This window comes from Oncorhynchus clarkii, chromosome 1 (genome assembly GCF_045791955.1).
Source record: "Oncorhynchus clarkii lewisi isolate Uvic-CL-2024 chromosome 1, UVic_Ocla_1.0, whole genome shotgun sequence".
NCBI classification, from domain to species: Eukaryota; Metazoa; Chordata; class Actinopteri; order Salmoniformes; family Salmonidae; genus Oncorhynchus; species Oncorhynchus clarkii.
The window spans coordinates 67271579-67285955 of NC_092147.1; positions in this window are offsets into that span (position 1 = coordinate 67271579).

The window sequence follows — 14377 nt, forward strand, 5'->3', positions numbered from 1 at the left end:
TAAATATCCAGGAGTGCCTACAATCTCTCTGTGGCAGTGGAAAGAATAATAAAGATTACGAAAGAATATTTGCATTTATTACTGATGATTACTCACATTTTATGACGATGATAAGCTCTCTGGGTAGCCTACCGACGTCAATGTGTTAAACATTTTGTTCGATCTAAGTCCCTATGACCGCCTGTGTCCAAAATCGATAAGGTACATATGCAACGGTATTGCTAGAGAGATGTTATCATGAAATAGTTATGTTATTGTTGTTGTTATTGAACATCTCTCACACCAAATGTCTGTAATACTATTAATGGTGTAGAATGTAATATCAGTATCCATTCCAGGTACACTGTGTTGACTAATTTGTTAATTGCATACCTCGTTGGGAACTATGATTTAATTACATATCATTATTCCACCTTTTTCTATGATTAAAGTAATGGGCAAGACTGACTTAATTCAGGATCGGTCCTGGGGCCTCCCTGGGTGCACGTTTTGGTTTATGTCCTAGCACTACACAGCTGAATTCAAATACTCAAAGCTTGATGATGAGTTGGTTATTGCATCAGCTGTTTAGTGCTAGGGCAAAAACCACAACGTGCACCCAGGGTGGGCCCCCGGGACCGAGTTTAGGAAACCCTGACTTAATTAAAACTGTAATTTGGATATCAGCAGAAAGTACAGTAATTAGTATGGTAATTAGTGTTAATAATACAAACAGAATGGGGAAGGAATCTCAGCTTTTTCTTTTACAGTTTGTTTCCAAAGAGGATTAAAAACATTAAAATAGGTTGAGATAGCTTTTCAAAGTTATTAACAATAAACAATTGATCAAGATGGGAGGAAAGCTCCCAGCGATGTTTATTTATTTGTATTAAAACAACATCAACTCAATACAATACAAAGACAATATGAATGGTCTCTCCCATAAGTGGCTTCTCTTGTCCGTGGGGGCACTCGCCGCCACCCCACCCCACTCCGAGATGCCGGTGTGTCGAAGCCCCTGTCCCCGTCCCCGGCCCAAAGACATTTTCCAAGGCCGGGAAGGACCAAGCCTCACCCGACGGAAGCAATCGCACCAATAACGACCAGGACCAGCACACACCGTTCACAGCATAAAACCAAAATAGAAAACATAAATAACTAAAAGCAAAACATACAATAATCACATCCCCACCCTTACCCCTGATTGAAGGACCTCAAACATTTATACTGTGTATATATTTATTCCCACACTCATTAATTCCAACATTCTGATAGCCACAGTTCAACCCATCTTTCCCAGTAAATTATCATTCTACAATTTCCTCTTGCAATACATCCCTACATTCTACCATGGTGTCTCACTAGGGACTTGAACCTCCCCATCTGCAACATTTCTGCTGAAATTGCCCCAAAAATAAACATTTTACCCAAGAGCACAATTATATTTCCAATTGACTGAATGTGGTCCTTCAAATCCACAACAATACAGTTTGCAGGTCCAACCGCGCCCTGATATTATGACATGACAACGATTCCGGGACCTGACTCCAAAAACAAGCCACAGAAGGCAGTACCAAATTGATTCTGTTTCCTCGTGGCAGAGTCTACACAGGGCTGACTGTTCAATGCCCCATATTCTGATCATTTTTTTATAGTAAGAATTTTATATAATAGCTTAAATTGAAAAGAACGGATTGATGCGTCAATTGTTATTTTCTATGTCAGTTCATAAACCCGGTGCCATGGTATTAGGACATTGAAAATCTGTTCCTAACTTTCTTGAATTTTACGCGGTATAGTTCCACTAGATGTTGGAACATTGGAGCGGGGACTTGATTCCATTCAGCCACAAGAGCATTAGTGAGGTCAGGCACTGATGTTGGGCGATTAGGCCTGGCCCCCAGTCGGGGTTCCAATTTATCCCAAAGGTGTTCGATGGGGTTGAGGTCAGGCGGTAGGCTGTCATTGTAAATAAGAATTTGTTCTTAACTGACTTGCCTAGTTAAATAAAGGTCCAATAAAAAATACAAGTATGGACCTCGCTTTGTGCACGATGGCAATGTCACAGGAAACAGGAAAGGGCCTTACCCAAACTGTTGCCACAAAGTTGGAAGTACAGAATCATCTAGAATCTCATTGTATGCAGTAGCGTTAACATTTCCCTTCACTGGAACTAAGGGGCCTAGCCCGAACCATGAAAAACAGCCCCAGACCATTATTCCTCCTCCACCAAACTTTACAGTTGGCACTATGCATTTGGGCAGGTAGCATTCTCCTGGCATCCGCCTAACCCATGTTCGTCCGTCGGACTGCCAGATGGTGAAGCGTGATTCATCACTCCAGAGAATGCGTTTCCACTTCTCCAGAGTCCAATAGTGGCGAGCTTTAAACCACTCCAGCTGACGCTTGGCATTGCACATGGTGATCTTAGGCTTGAGTGCGGCTACTCGGCCATGGAAACACATTTCATGACACTCCCGATGAACAGTTCTTGTGCTGATGTTGCTATCAGAGGCAGTTTGGAACTCGGTAATGAGTGTTGCAACCGAGGAGAGACGCGCTACGCACTTCAGCACTCCCGTTCTGTGGTCCCGTTCTGTGAGCTTGTGTGGCCTACCACTTCACGGCTGAGCCGTTGTTGCTCCTAGACATTTCCATTTCACAATAACAGCACTTACAGTTGATCGGGCATCTCTAGCAGGGCAGAAATTTGACGAACTGACTTGTTGGAAAGGTGGCATACTATGACGGTGCAACGTTGAAAGTCACTGAGCTCTTCAGTAAGGCCAATCTACTGCCAATGATTGTCTATGGAGATTGCATGGCTGTGTGCTCGATTTTTTACACCAGTCAGCAAAGGGTGTGGCTGAAATAGCCAATTCCACTAATTTGAAGGGGTGTCCACATACTTTTGTATATATAGTGTACATCATGGAATGAGCAGGTGTTCTTAACGTTTTGTAAATCAAATCAAATTTCATTGGTCATAGTATACTCAGTATATTGGTCATTTTAAGCCATTTATGATTTCGAATTGGTTGAAAACAAAATAATTAATTCCTTTCTCTTTCAAGTAATTGCCTCTTCCATTTTTGAGGAGGAGCTGCAATGAATTGGTTATAATTTTGTATTGAGCATACATCTCCATCCACTATGATTAATTGCTTGTGTGACAAAATTTTACCGTCGTTGTTTACAATGTCATTCATACCTTAGACATTATCTCCAAGAAAATTGGTTTATCCACTATCAGTACATTGGAGTTGAGCCATATTATTTGCTGTAATATGTATTGTGCCTCTTCTGGAGGATGAAATTAGAATTGTATGGCTTCGTTTAAAAAAAGGGATACTTTAAACAGGGTTCCATTGTTAATCCACCGCAAATGGATGGTTTTAATCGGTATAACATCTAAGAGCCCCTGTTTTAAACATCGGATGTGCCTCTCTTCGTAGCTTACTGGAAAACCTGTTTGGATTTAGATACAGTTTTGGTAAAATAGAAGCTTTAAGAAAGGGTTTTAATGCCTTGATATTTAATAGTTTTAACCATCCAAACTCATTCATTATATAAATATACCCATTCAACTTAATCTGGTTTGCCATTCCAAATAAAATTCATTATTATTTGCTCACATGACTTCTCCTGGAGTCGGTAGAGCCATGAATAGATATGTAAACTGCTATATCACTAGACAATTAATCAGGGTAATTTTCCCATAGATGGACAGGTGTTTCCCTTTCCATGGTTTCAAGATCCTATCTATTTTGCTAAGTAAACATTTTCTGTGACCAGCTTTAATTCAGTCTTTTTTTTCAGAGGGTGGGTTGCAGGTACAAAAACAATCAAAGAAATGCATACAAAGATAACCTAAACCCATAGCCCTCCTTCAGTCCCAATCCTCCCTCCCACCCCAACCGGGAGCCATTTTCGTAGCAGTGCTGCCTGCCAGCAGTAATCTTCTCTGATTGATTGAGAGATTCAAGGAGCTATCATCCTTGAGTAACATAATAGATGCAAAGCATTGAATATTTAAATGTACGCACTTCGAAATTAATTTTGTAACTTTGACTCAGAAGCATTTAACTGCAGGGCACTCCCACATTATATGATTTAGGAGACACAGTGAACAGTTAGGAGTTGGTGCCAATTTAATTGTAAAATGTTTCCTTGGATAAATACTGTCTGTGAACAAACTTAAACTGTATAAATTGATTGTTCGGATTACCGGGTGCCATAGTCATATTTCTCCATATTCTGTTTGAGTTAAAGGGTTGTTCAGATTCAATTAGATCTGTGGACCATATTTTTTAATGGCTAGCTCAGAATATGAGCTTTCCAAAAGTCGTTTATATATTATAGAGAGCCCAGATCATTTATTCATCTGTGATCTTCAACGGATTTGGGAGTAATTGAGATAAATTGTCTAGATATAGTAAATTATCGTCTGCATATAATGAGATGAAGTGATCAGTAGATTTGTGGGAAATGTGTGTTATTTCTTTCAATTTATGAATTGCCTGGGCCAGGGGTTTCATAAATCCTGGATGGCAGGAAGCTTGGCCCCAGTACATGGCCCGGTGGCTGTGTGATCACGCTCTCTGCAGCCGATGTGAGTAAGACCTTTAAACAGGTCAACATTCACAAGGCCGCTGGGCCAGACGGATTACCAGGACATGTACTCCGAGCATGCGCTGACCATCTGGCAAGTGTCTCCCTGTCTGAGTCTGTAATACCAACATGTTTCAAGCAGACCACCATAGTCCCTGTGCCCAATAACACTAAGGTAACCTGCCTAAATGACTACAGACCCATAGCACTCACATCTGTAGCCATGAAATACTTTGAAAGGCTGGTCATGACTCACATCAACACCATTATCCCAGAAACCTTAGACCCACTCCAATTTGCATACCACACCAACAGATTCACAGAAAATGCAATCGCTATTGCACTCCACACTCCCCTTTCCCACCTGGACAAAAGGAACACCTATGTGAGAATGCTATTCATTGACTACAGCTCAGCATTCAACACCATGGTGTTCTCAAAACTCTTCACTAAGCTAAGGACCCTGGGACTAAACAGCTCCCTCTGCAACTGGATCCTAGACTTCCTGACGGGCCGCTCCCAGGTGGTAAGGGTAGGTAAAACACATCCGCCACGCTGGTCCTCAACACGGGGGGCCCTCAGGGGTGCGTGCTCAGCCTCTTCCTGTACTCCCTGTTCACTCCTGACTGCACGGCCAGGCACAATTCCAAAACCATCATTATGTTTGCTGATGACACAACAGTGGTAGGCCTGATCACCGACAACGAGACAGCCTATAGGGAGGAGGTCAGAGACCTGACCATGTGGTGCAAGGACAACAACCTCTCCCTCAACGTAATCAAGTCAAAGGGAATGATTGTGGACTACAGGAAAAAGACAGGGCATGCCCCCGACAGGGCTGTAGTGGAGCAGGTTGAGAGCTTCAAGTTCCTTGGCATCCACATCAACAACAAACTAACACGGTCCAAGCACAACAAGACAGCCGTGAAGAGGGCACGACAAAACGTATTCCCCCTCAGGAGACTGAAAAAAATTGTCATGGGTCCTCAGAACCTCAAAAGATCTTACAACTGCACCATCGAGAGCTTCCTGATGGGTTGCAAAACTGCCTGGTATGGTAACTGCTCGGCCTACGACCGCAAGGCACTACAGAGGGTAGTGCATATGGCCCAGTACATCACCTTGGCCAAGCTTCCTGCCATCCAGAACCTCTATACCAGGTGGTGTCAGAGGAAGGCCTTAAAAATCGTCAAAGACTCCAGCTACCCTAGTTGACTCTGTTCCGGTACCCAAGGTATATAGCCCTGCTATTGTTTACTGCTGCTCTTTAATTATTTGTTTTTCTTATCTCTTACTTTGAATATTTTTTTATTTTTTTAGTATTTTCTTAAAACTGCATCGTTGGTTAAGGGCTTGTAAGTAAGCATTTCACTGTAAAGTCTACACCTGTTGTATTCGGCGCAGGTGACAAATAAAATTGGATTAGATTTGTGTCTAAATCGATGGATGGCAAATTCAAATCTCTGTCTTATGAATAAATCAAGTTATGTTTTGACTTTGGAAAGAGTAATAGCAACCTGGACTGAAAAGAGTGTTTCTTGAGAATACTCTAACACATCTTTTTAATTGTGATTTATTCAACCCAGATGCAAATGCAGTTGATTTTTTTTAAATAAAACCTTTCGTGGCATCCCATAGAATCCGTGGGGTCATCGACTGAATTTTTTAATGTATTATTATTAATTAATTTAGTTCAATTTCAAATTGATCACAGAATGTACGATTTTGTAGTAATGATATGCTGAAACGCCATCTTATGGTTATTGTAGGTGATTCTGGCATTTTAAGTTGGAAGTAGTATGTTCGGTGGTCAGACAAGCTCATATGTCAAATTTATATTTTCTTGACTAAAGACAACAGAGGTGTAGATAACAGTATGACATCGATTTGTGAGAATGATTTATGACTGTTTGAGTAGAAAGTGTAATATTTTGCTTTAGTATTATGTGCTCACCAGGCATCAATGAGGTTGTAATCAGAGCGTATATAATGGAGGGCCTTGGTTGCATGTGGATTGTAGTTGTTCTTACATGATTTCTCCCGCATGCCCAAAATGGCATTCATGTCTGTCCCAAAAACCAAATGGAATTTAGTTAATTCTATTAATATGCTGTTCAGAGAATAAAAATTCATATGAATTTGGAGAGTACACATTAGTAAAGGCAATTTTCTTTCCATTATGGAAACATTTAAGGTAAGCGATTCTTCCTTCTTGGTTTTCGCCTTCAGCCAAGATGGTGACTTTGAAATTCTTATGTGTCATTATGATTACACCTTTAGTGTTGTTTGGGGCTGATGAAAAAACAGCCAGTTTGTACAAATGGTTATCTTTTCTTTGCAAGTCCTTTTGGAGCAGGTGTGTTTCTTGGAGCATTGCTACATCAACATGGTTTCTTGCTAGGATATCAAGACAGCTGGAACATTTAATAAGAGAGTGCAGGCCTTTCAAATTCCAAGTGAGAATAGCTAGCGTTGCGTTGTAAAAAAAAAAAAAAAAAAGAGTGTATTATTAATGATGTAATTGTTATCTTTAGTGATTCTGTTTTCTATTCAGGAGATTGATTTCCCATTCTAGCTCAGTTCGTGCTGTTTCCAGGTCATGGAGTTGCTTTCCACTTTAGTTGAGTAGGAATCCACTTTCGAAGTGGGCAGTGCAAGAGATTCAAAATAGGTCAGCTACTGGAGCGAAACAGACTTGCTATTGTTCCTTGTAAACCAGTGAACGTTCCACACCTTAATGTGAAGTTATATCGAAGTCGGAAGTTTATATACACCTTAGCTAAATTCATTTAAACTCAGTTTTCACAATTCCTGACATTTAATCAGAGTAAAAAATCCCTGTTTTAGGTCAGTTAGGATCACCACTTTATTTTAAGAATGTGAAATATCAGAATAATAGTAGAGAGAATTATTTATTTGAGCTTTTATTTCTTTCATCACATTCCCAGTGGGTCAGAAGTTACATACACTCAATTAGTATTTGGTAGCATTGCCTTTAAATTGTTAAACTTGGGTCAAATGTTTCGGGTAGCCTTCCACAGGCTTCCCATAATAAGTTGGGTGAATATTACCCATTCCTCCTGACAGAGCTGGTGTACCTGAGTCAGGTTTGTAGGCCTCCTTGCTCGCACACGCTTTTTCAGTTCTACCAACAAATTTTCAATAGGATTGAGGTCAGGGCTTTGATGGCCACTCCAATACCTTGACTTTGTTGCCACAACTTTGGAAGTATGCTTGGAGTCATTGTCCATTTGGAAGACCCATTTCTGACCAAGCTTGAGATGCCTTGAGATGTCTTGAGATGTGATGCCTTGAGACTGATGCCTTGAGATGTTGCTTCAATATATCCACATAATTTTCCATCCTCATGATGCCATCTATTTTGTGAAGTGCACCAGTCCCTCCTGCAGCAAAACACCCCCACAACATGATGCTGCCACCCCCGTGCTTCACTGTTGGGATGGTGTTCTTTGGCTTGCAAGCCTCCCCATTTTTCCTCCAAACATAACAATGGTCATTATGGCAAAACAGTTCTATTTTTGTTTCATCAGACCAGAGGACATTTCTCCAAAAAGTACGATCTTCGTCCCCATGTGCAGTTGTAAACCATAGTCTGGCTTTTTTGAATGGCGTTTTGGAGCAGTGGCTTCTACCTTGCTGAGCGGACTTTCAGGTTATGTCGATATAGGACTCGTTTGACTGGATAGATACTTTTGTACCTGTTTCCTCCAGCATCTTCACAAGGTCCTTTGCTGTTGTTCTGGGATTGATTTGCACTTTTCGCACCAAAGTACATTCATCTCTAGGAGACAGAACGTGACTCCTTCCTGAGCGGTATGACGGCTGCGTGGTCCCATGGTGTTTATACTTGCGTACTACTGTTTGTACAGATGAACGTGGTACCTTCAGGCATTTGGAAATTGCTCCCAAGGATGTTCCAGACTTGTGGAGGTCTCCATTTTTTTCTGAGGTCTTGGCGGATTTCTTTGGATTTTTCCATGATGTCAAGCAAAGAGGCACTGAGTTTGAAGGTAGGCCTTGAAATACATCCACAGGTTCACCTCCAATTGACTCAAAGTCTGTCAAGAAGCTTCTAAAGCCATGACATCATTTTCTGGAATTTTCCAAGCTGTTTAATGGCACAGTCAACTTAGTGTATGTAAACTTCTGACGCACTGGAATTGTGATACAGTGAATTATAAGTGAAATAATCTATCTGTAAACAATTGTTGGAAAAATGACTTGTGTCATGCACAAAGTAGATGTCCTAACCGACTTGCAAAAAACTATAGTTTGTAACGAAAAATTTGTGGAGTGGTTGAAAAACAAGTTTTAATGACTTCAACCTAAGTGTATGTAAACTTCCGACTTCCACTGTATATGTTGATAATTATTTGAAAATAAGTCTGTTAATTCATACAGTGCCTTTGGAAAGTATTCAGACCTCTTGGCTTTTTCCACATTTTGTTACGTTACAGCCCTATTCTAAAATGGATTCAATTAAAAAATCATCAGCAATCTACACACAATACCCAATAATGACAGGTTTTAAGAAATGTTTGCAAATGTATAACAAGTAAAAAAAGAAATACCTTATTTACATAATTATTCAAACCCTTAGCTATGAGACTTGAAATTGAGCTCAGGTGTCTCTTGTTTCCATTGATCATCCATGAGATTTTCTACAACTTGATTGGAGTCCACCTGTAGTAATTTCAATTGATTGGACATGATTTTGGAAAGGCCATGAGGTCAAAGGAATTGTCTATAGAGCTCAGAGACAGGATTGTGTCAAGGCACTGATCTGGGGAAGGGTACCAAAACATTTCTGCAGCATTGAAGGTCCCCAAGAACACAGTGGCCTCCATCATTCTTAAATGGAAGAAGTTTGGAACCACCAAGACTCTTCCTTAAGCTGGCCGTCCGGCCAAACTGAGCAATCGAGGGAGAAGGGACTTGGTTAGGAAGGTGACCGAGAACCCGATGGTCACTCTGACAGAGCTCTAGAGTTCCTCTGTGGAGACGGGAGAACATTCCAGAAGGATAGCCATCACGTCTGGAGGAAACCTGGCAAAATCCCTACGGTGAAGTTTGGTGGTGGCAGCATCATGCTGTGGGGGTGTTTTTCAGTGGCAAGGACTGGGAGACTAGTCAGGATTGAGGGAAAGATGAACGTAGCAAAGTACAGAGAGATCCTTGATGAAAACCTGCTCCAGAGCGCTCAGGACCTCAGACTCAGGCAAAAGTTCACCCTCCAACAGGACAACGACCCTAAGCACACAGCCAAGACAACGCAGAAATAGCTTTGGGACAAAACTCTGAATGTCCTTAAGTGGCCCAGCCAGAGGCTGGACTTGAACCCGATCAAACATATCAAATCAAATCAATGTTTATTTGTCACGTGTGCCGAATACAACAGGTAGACCTTACAGTGAAATGCTTACTTACAGTCTCTAACCAATAGTGCAAAAAAGGTATTAGGTGAACAATGGGTGGGTAAAGAAATAAAACAACAGTAAAAAGACAGGCTATATACAGTAGCGAGGCTATAAAAAGTAGCGAGACACCGGTTAGTCAGGCTGATTGAGGTAGTATGTACATGTAGATATGGTTAAAGTGACTATGCATATATGATGAACAGAGAGTAGCAGTAGCGTAAAAGAGGGGTTGACGGGTGGTGGGTGGGACACAATGCAGATAGCCCGGTTAGCCACTGTGTGGGAGCACTGATTGGTCGGCCCAATTGAGGTAGTATGTACATGAATGTATAGTTAAAGTGACTATGCAAATATGATAAATAGAGAGTAGCAGCAGCGTAAAAGGAGGGGTTGGGGTGGGGGGGCACACAATGCAAATAGTCCGGGTAGCCATTTGATTACCTGTTCAGGAGTCTTATGGCTTGGGGGTAAAAACTGTTGAGAAGCCTTTTTGTCCTAGACTTGGCAATCCGGTACTGCTTGCCATGCGGTAATAGAGAGAACAGTCTATGACTGGGGTGGCTGGGGCCTTTGACAATTTTTTGGCCCTTACTCTGACAGCGCCTGGTGTAGAGGTCCTGGATGGCAGGCAGCTTTGCCCCAGTGATGTACTGGGCCGTACACACTACCCTCTGACCTAGAGGTCGGAGGCTGAGCAGTTACCATACCAGGCAGTGATGCAACCCGTCAGGATGCTCTCGATAGTGCAGCTGTAAAATCTTTTGAGGATCTCAGGACCAATGCCAAATCTTTTTAATTTCCTGAGGGGGAACAGGCTTTGTCGTGCCCTCTTCACGACTGTCTTGGTGTGTTTGGACCATTCTAGTTTGTTGTTGATGTGGACACCAAGGAACTTGACGCTCTCAACCTGCTCCACTACAGCCCTGTCGATGAGAATGTGGGCGTGCTCGGTCCTCCTTTTCCTGTAGCCCACAATGATCTCCTTAGTCTTGGTTACGTTGAGGGATAGTTTGTTATTCTGGTACCACCCGGCCTGGTCTCTGACCTCTTCCCTATAGGCTGTCTCGTCATTGTTGGTGATCAGGCCTACCACTGTTGTGTCGTCTGCAAACTTAATGATGGTGTTGGAGTCGTGCCTGGCCATGCAGTCGTGGGTGAACAAGGAGTACAGGAGGGGACTGAGCACGCACCCCTGGGGAGCTCCAGTGTTGAGGATCAGCGTGGCAGATGTGTTACTGCCTACCCTCACCACCTGGGGGCGCCCCGTCAGGAAGTCCAGGATCCAGTTGCAGAGGGTGTTTAGTCCCAGGATCCTTAGCTTAGTGATGAGCTTTGAGGGTACTCTGGTGTTGAACGCTGAGCTGTAGTCAATGAATAGCATTCTCACGTAAGTGTTCCTCTTATCCAGGTGGGAAAGGCCAGTGTGGAGTGCAATAGAGATTGCATCATCTGTGGATCTGTTTGGGCGGTATGCAAATTGGAGTGGGTCTAGGGTTTCTGGGATAATGGTGTTGATGTGAGCCATTACCAACCTTTCAAAGCACTTCATGGCTACAGATGTGAGTGCTATGGTTCTGTAGTCATTTAGGCAGGTTGCCTTTGCGTTCTTGGGTACAGGGACTATGGTGGTCTGCTTGAAACATGTTGTTATTACAGAATTAATCAGGGACATGTTGAAAATGTCAGTGAAGACACCTGCCAGTTGGTCAGCACATGCCCAGAGCACACGTCCTGGTAATCCGTCTGGCCCCGCAGCCTTGTGTATGTTGACTTGTTTATCACTGGGACTAAGCTGCCTGCCAAACCTTGACCTAGAAAATATAAAAAACTATCGGCCTATATTGAATCTTCCATTCCTCTCTAAAATGTTTGAAAAAGCTGTTGTGCATATCTGGAGCAATTCTCCTGTCTTATCCGGTGTCCTGTGTGAATTTAAGTATGCTCTCTCTCTAATTCTCTCTTTCTTTCTCTCGGAGGACCTGAGCCCTAGGATCATGCCTCAGGACTACCTGGCATGATGACTCCTTGCTGTCCCCAGTCCACCTGGCCGTGCTGCTGGTCCAGTTTCAACTGTTCTGCTTGCAACTATGGAACCCTGACCTGTTCACCGGACGTGCTAGCTGTCCCAAACCTGCTGTTTTCAACTCTCTAGAGACAGCAGGAGTGGTAGAGATACTCTTAATGATCAGCTATGAAAAGACAACTGACATTTACCCCTGAGGTGCTGACTTGTTGCACCCTCAACAACTACTGTGATTATTATTATTTGACCATGCTGGTCATTTATGAACATTTGAACATCTTGGCCATGTTCTGATATAATCTCCACCCGGCACAGCCAGAAGAGGACTGGCCACCCCTCATAGTCTGGTTCCTCTCTAGGTTTCTTCCTAGGTTTTGGCCTTTCTGGGGAGTTTTTCCTAGCCACCATGCTTCTACACCTGCATTGCTTGCTGTTTGGGGGCTATATAAATACATTTGACTTTGATTTTATTTGATTTACTCACGTCGGCTAAGGAGAGCGTGATCACACAGTCGCCTGGAACAGCTGATGTTCTCATGCATGCCTCAGTGTTGCTTGCATAGAAGTGATTTAGCTCATTTGGTAGGCTTGTGTCACTGGGCAGCTCGCGAATGTGCTTCCCTTTGTAGTCTATAATAGTTTGCAAGCCCTGCCACATAAGACGAGCGTCGGAGTCGTTGTAGTATGATTCAATCTTAGCCCTGTATTGACGCTTTGCCTGTTTGATGGTTCGTCGCAGGGCATAGCAGGATTTCTTGTAAGCTTCCGGGTTAGAGTCCCGCACCTTGAAAGCGGCAGCTCTACCCTTTAGCTCAGTGCGAATGTTGCCTGTAATCCATGGCTTCTGGTTGGGGTATGTACATACAGTCACTGTGGGGACGACGTCCTCGGTGCACTTATTGATAAAGCCAGTGACTCAATGCCATCGGAAGAATCCCGGAACATGTTCCAGTCTGTGATAGCAAAACAGTCCTGTAGTTTAGCATCTGCATCATCTGACCACTTTTTTATAGACTGAGTCACTGGTGCTTCCTGCTTTAATTTTTGCTTGTAAGCAGGAATCAGGAGGATAGAGTTGTGGTCGGATTTACCAAATGGAGGGCGAGAGAGAGAGCTTTGTACGCATTTCTGTGTGTGGAGTTCAGGTGATCTAGAATTTTTTCCCTCTTGTTGCACATTTAACATGTTGATGGAAATTTGGTAGAACTGATTTAAGTTTCCCTGCATTAAAGTCTCCGGCCACTAGGAGCGCCGCCTCTGGGTGAGAGGTTTCCTGTTTGCTTATTTCCTTATACAGCTGACTGAGTGCTGTCTTAGTGCCAGCATCTGTCTGTGGTGGTAAATAAACAGCCATGAAAAGTATAGCTGAAAATTCTCTAGGCATGTTGTGTGGCCAGCAAACATTTCTGGAGAGACCTGAAAATAGCTGTGCATGACCGCTCCCCATCCAACCTGACAGAGCTTGAGAGGATATGCAGAGAAGAATGGGAGAAACTCCCAAAATACAGGTGTGCCAAGCTTGTAGCGTCATACCCAAGAAGACTCAAGGCTGTAATCGCTGCCAAAGGTGCTTCAACAAAGTACTGAGTAATACTTATGTTTTTTTTTTAAATCTGTAATAAATTAGCAAACATCTCCAAAAACCTATTTTTGCTTTGTCATTATGAGGTATTGTGTGTAGATTGATGAGGGGAAAAAACAATTTAATACATTTTTGAACAAGGCTGTAACCTCACAAAATGTGGAAAATGTCAAGGGGTCTGAAAACTTTCCGAGGCACTGTACATGTCATCATTCATGAAGTTGTAAGCTGCAACAACAGTCTCTCTAATAGTGTATAATCAATATATTGTGATGATTAATTCATGGACAAAACTATAACAATTAAGGGCATGAATTAGTTTAGAAAAACATCCCTAGCCATATTCTAAAAGATAGATTAAGCACTGGTTTAAACATCTTAATTCCAAACTCATTAAAACATTTTTTTATCCACAATTAACCAACCGAAAAGTTTTCCTCATCAACATAATTGTTCAGTGGTGTAAATGGGCAAACGGTTCATATAGGAGTATCATATTAAAACATCATAGTACAGGACAGATTCATGCGGGAATCCTCAAAGAGGAGGAGGTGAAAGAGGAACATGAGGGATTTATTGTTTTGTTTTTTATGTCTTGTGAATACATGCCCACTAAGAAGCTTGAGGATTGATAAATACTGTTTTCATTGTAGCTGTTTATGAAGTGTATGAGCACCTTACATACAGTCCCTTCAGAAAGTATTCACACCCCTTGACCTTTTCCACATTTTGTTGTGTTACAAA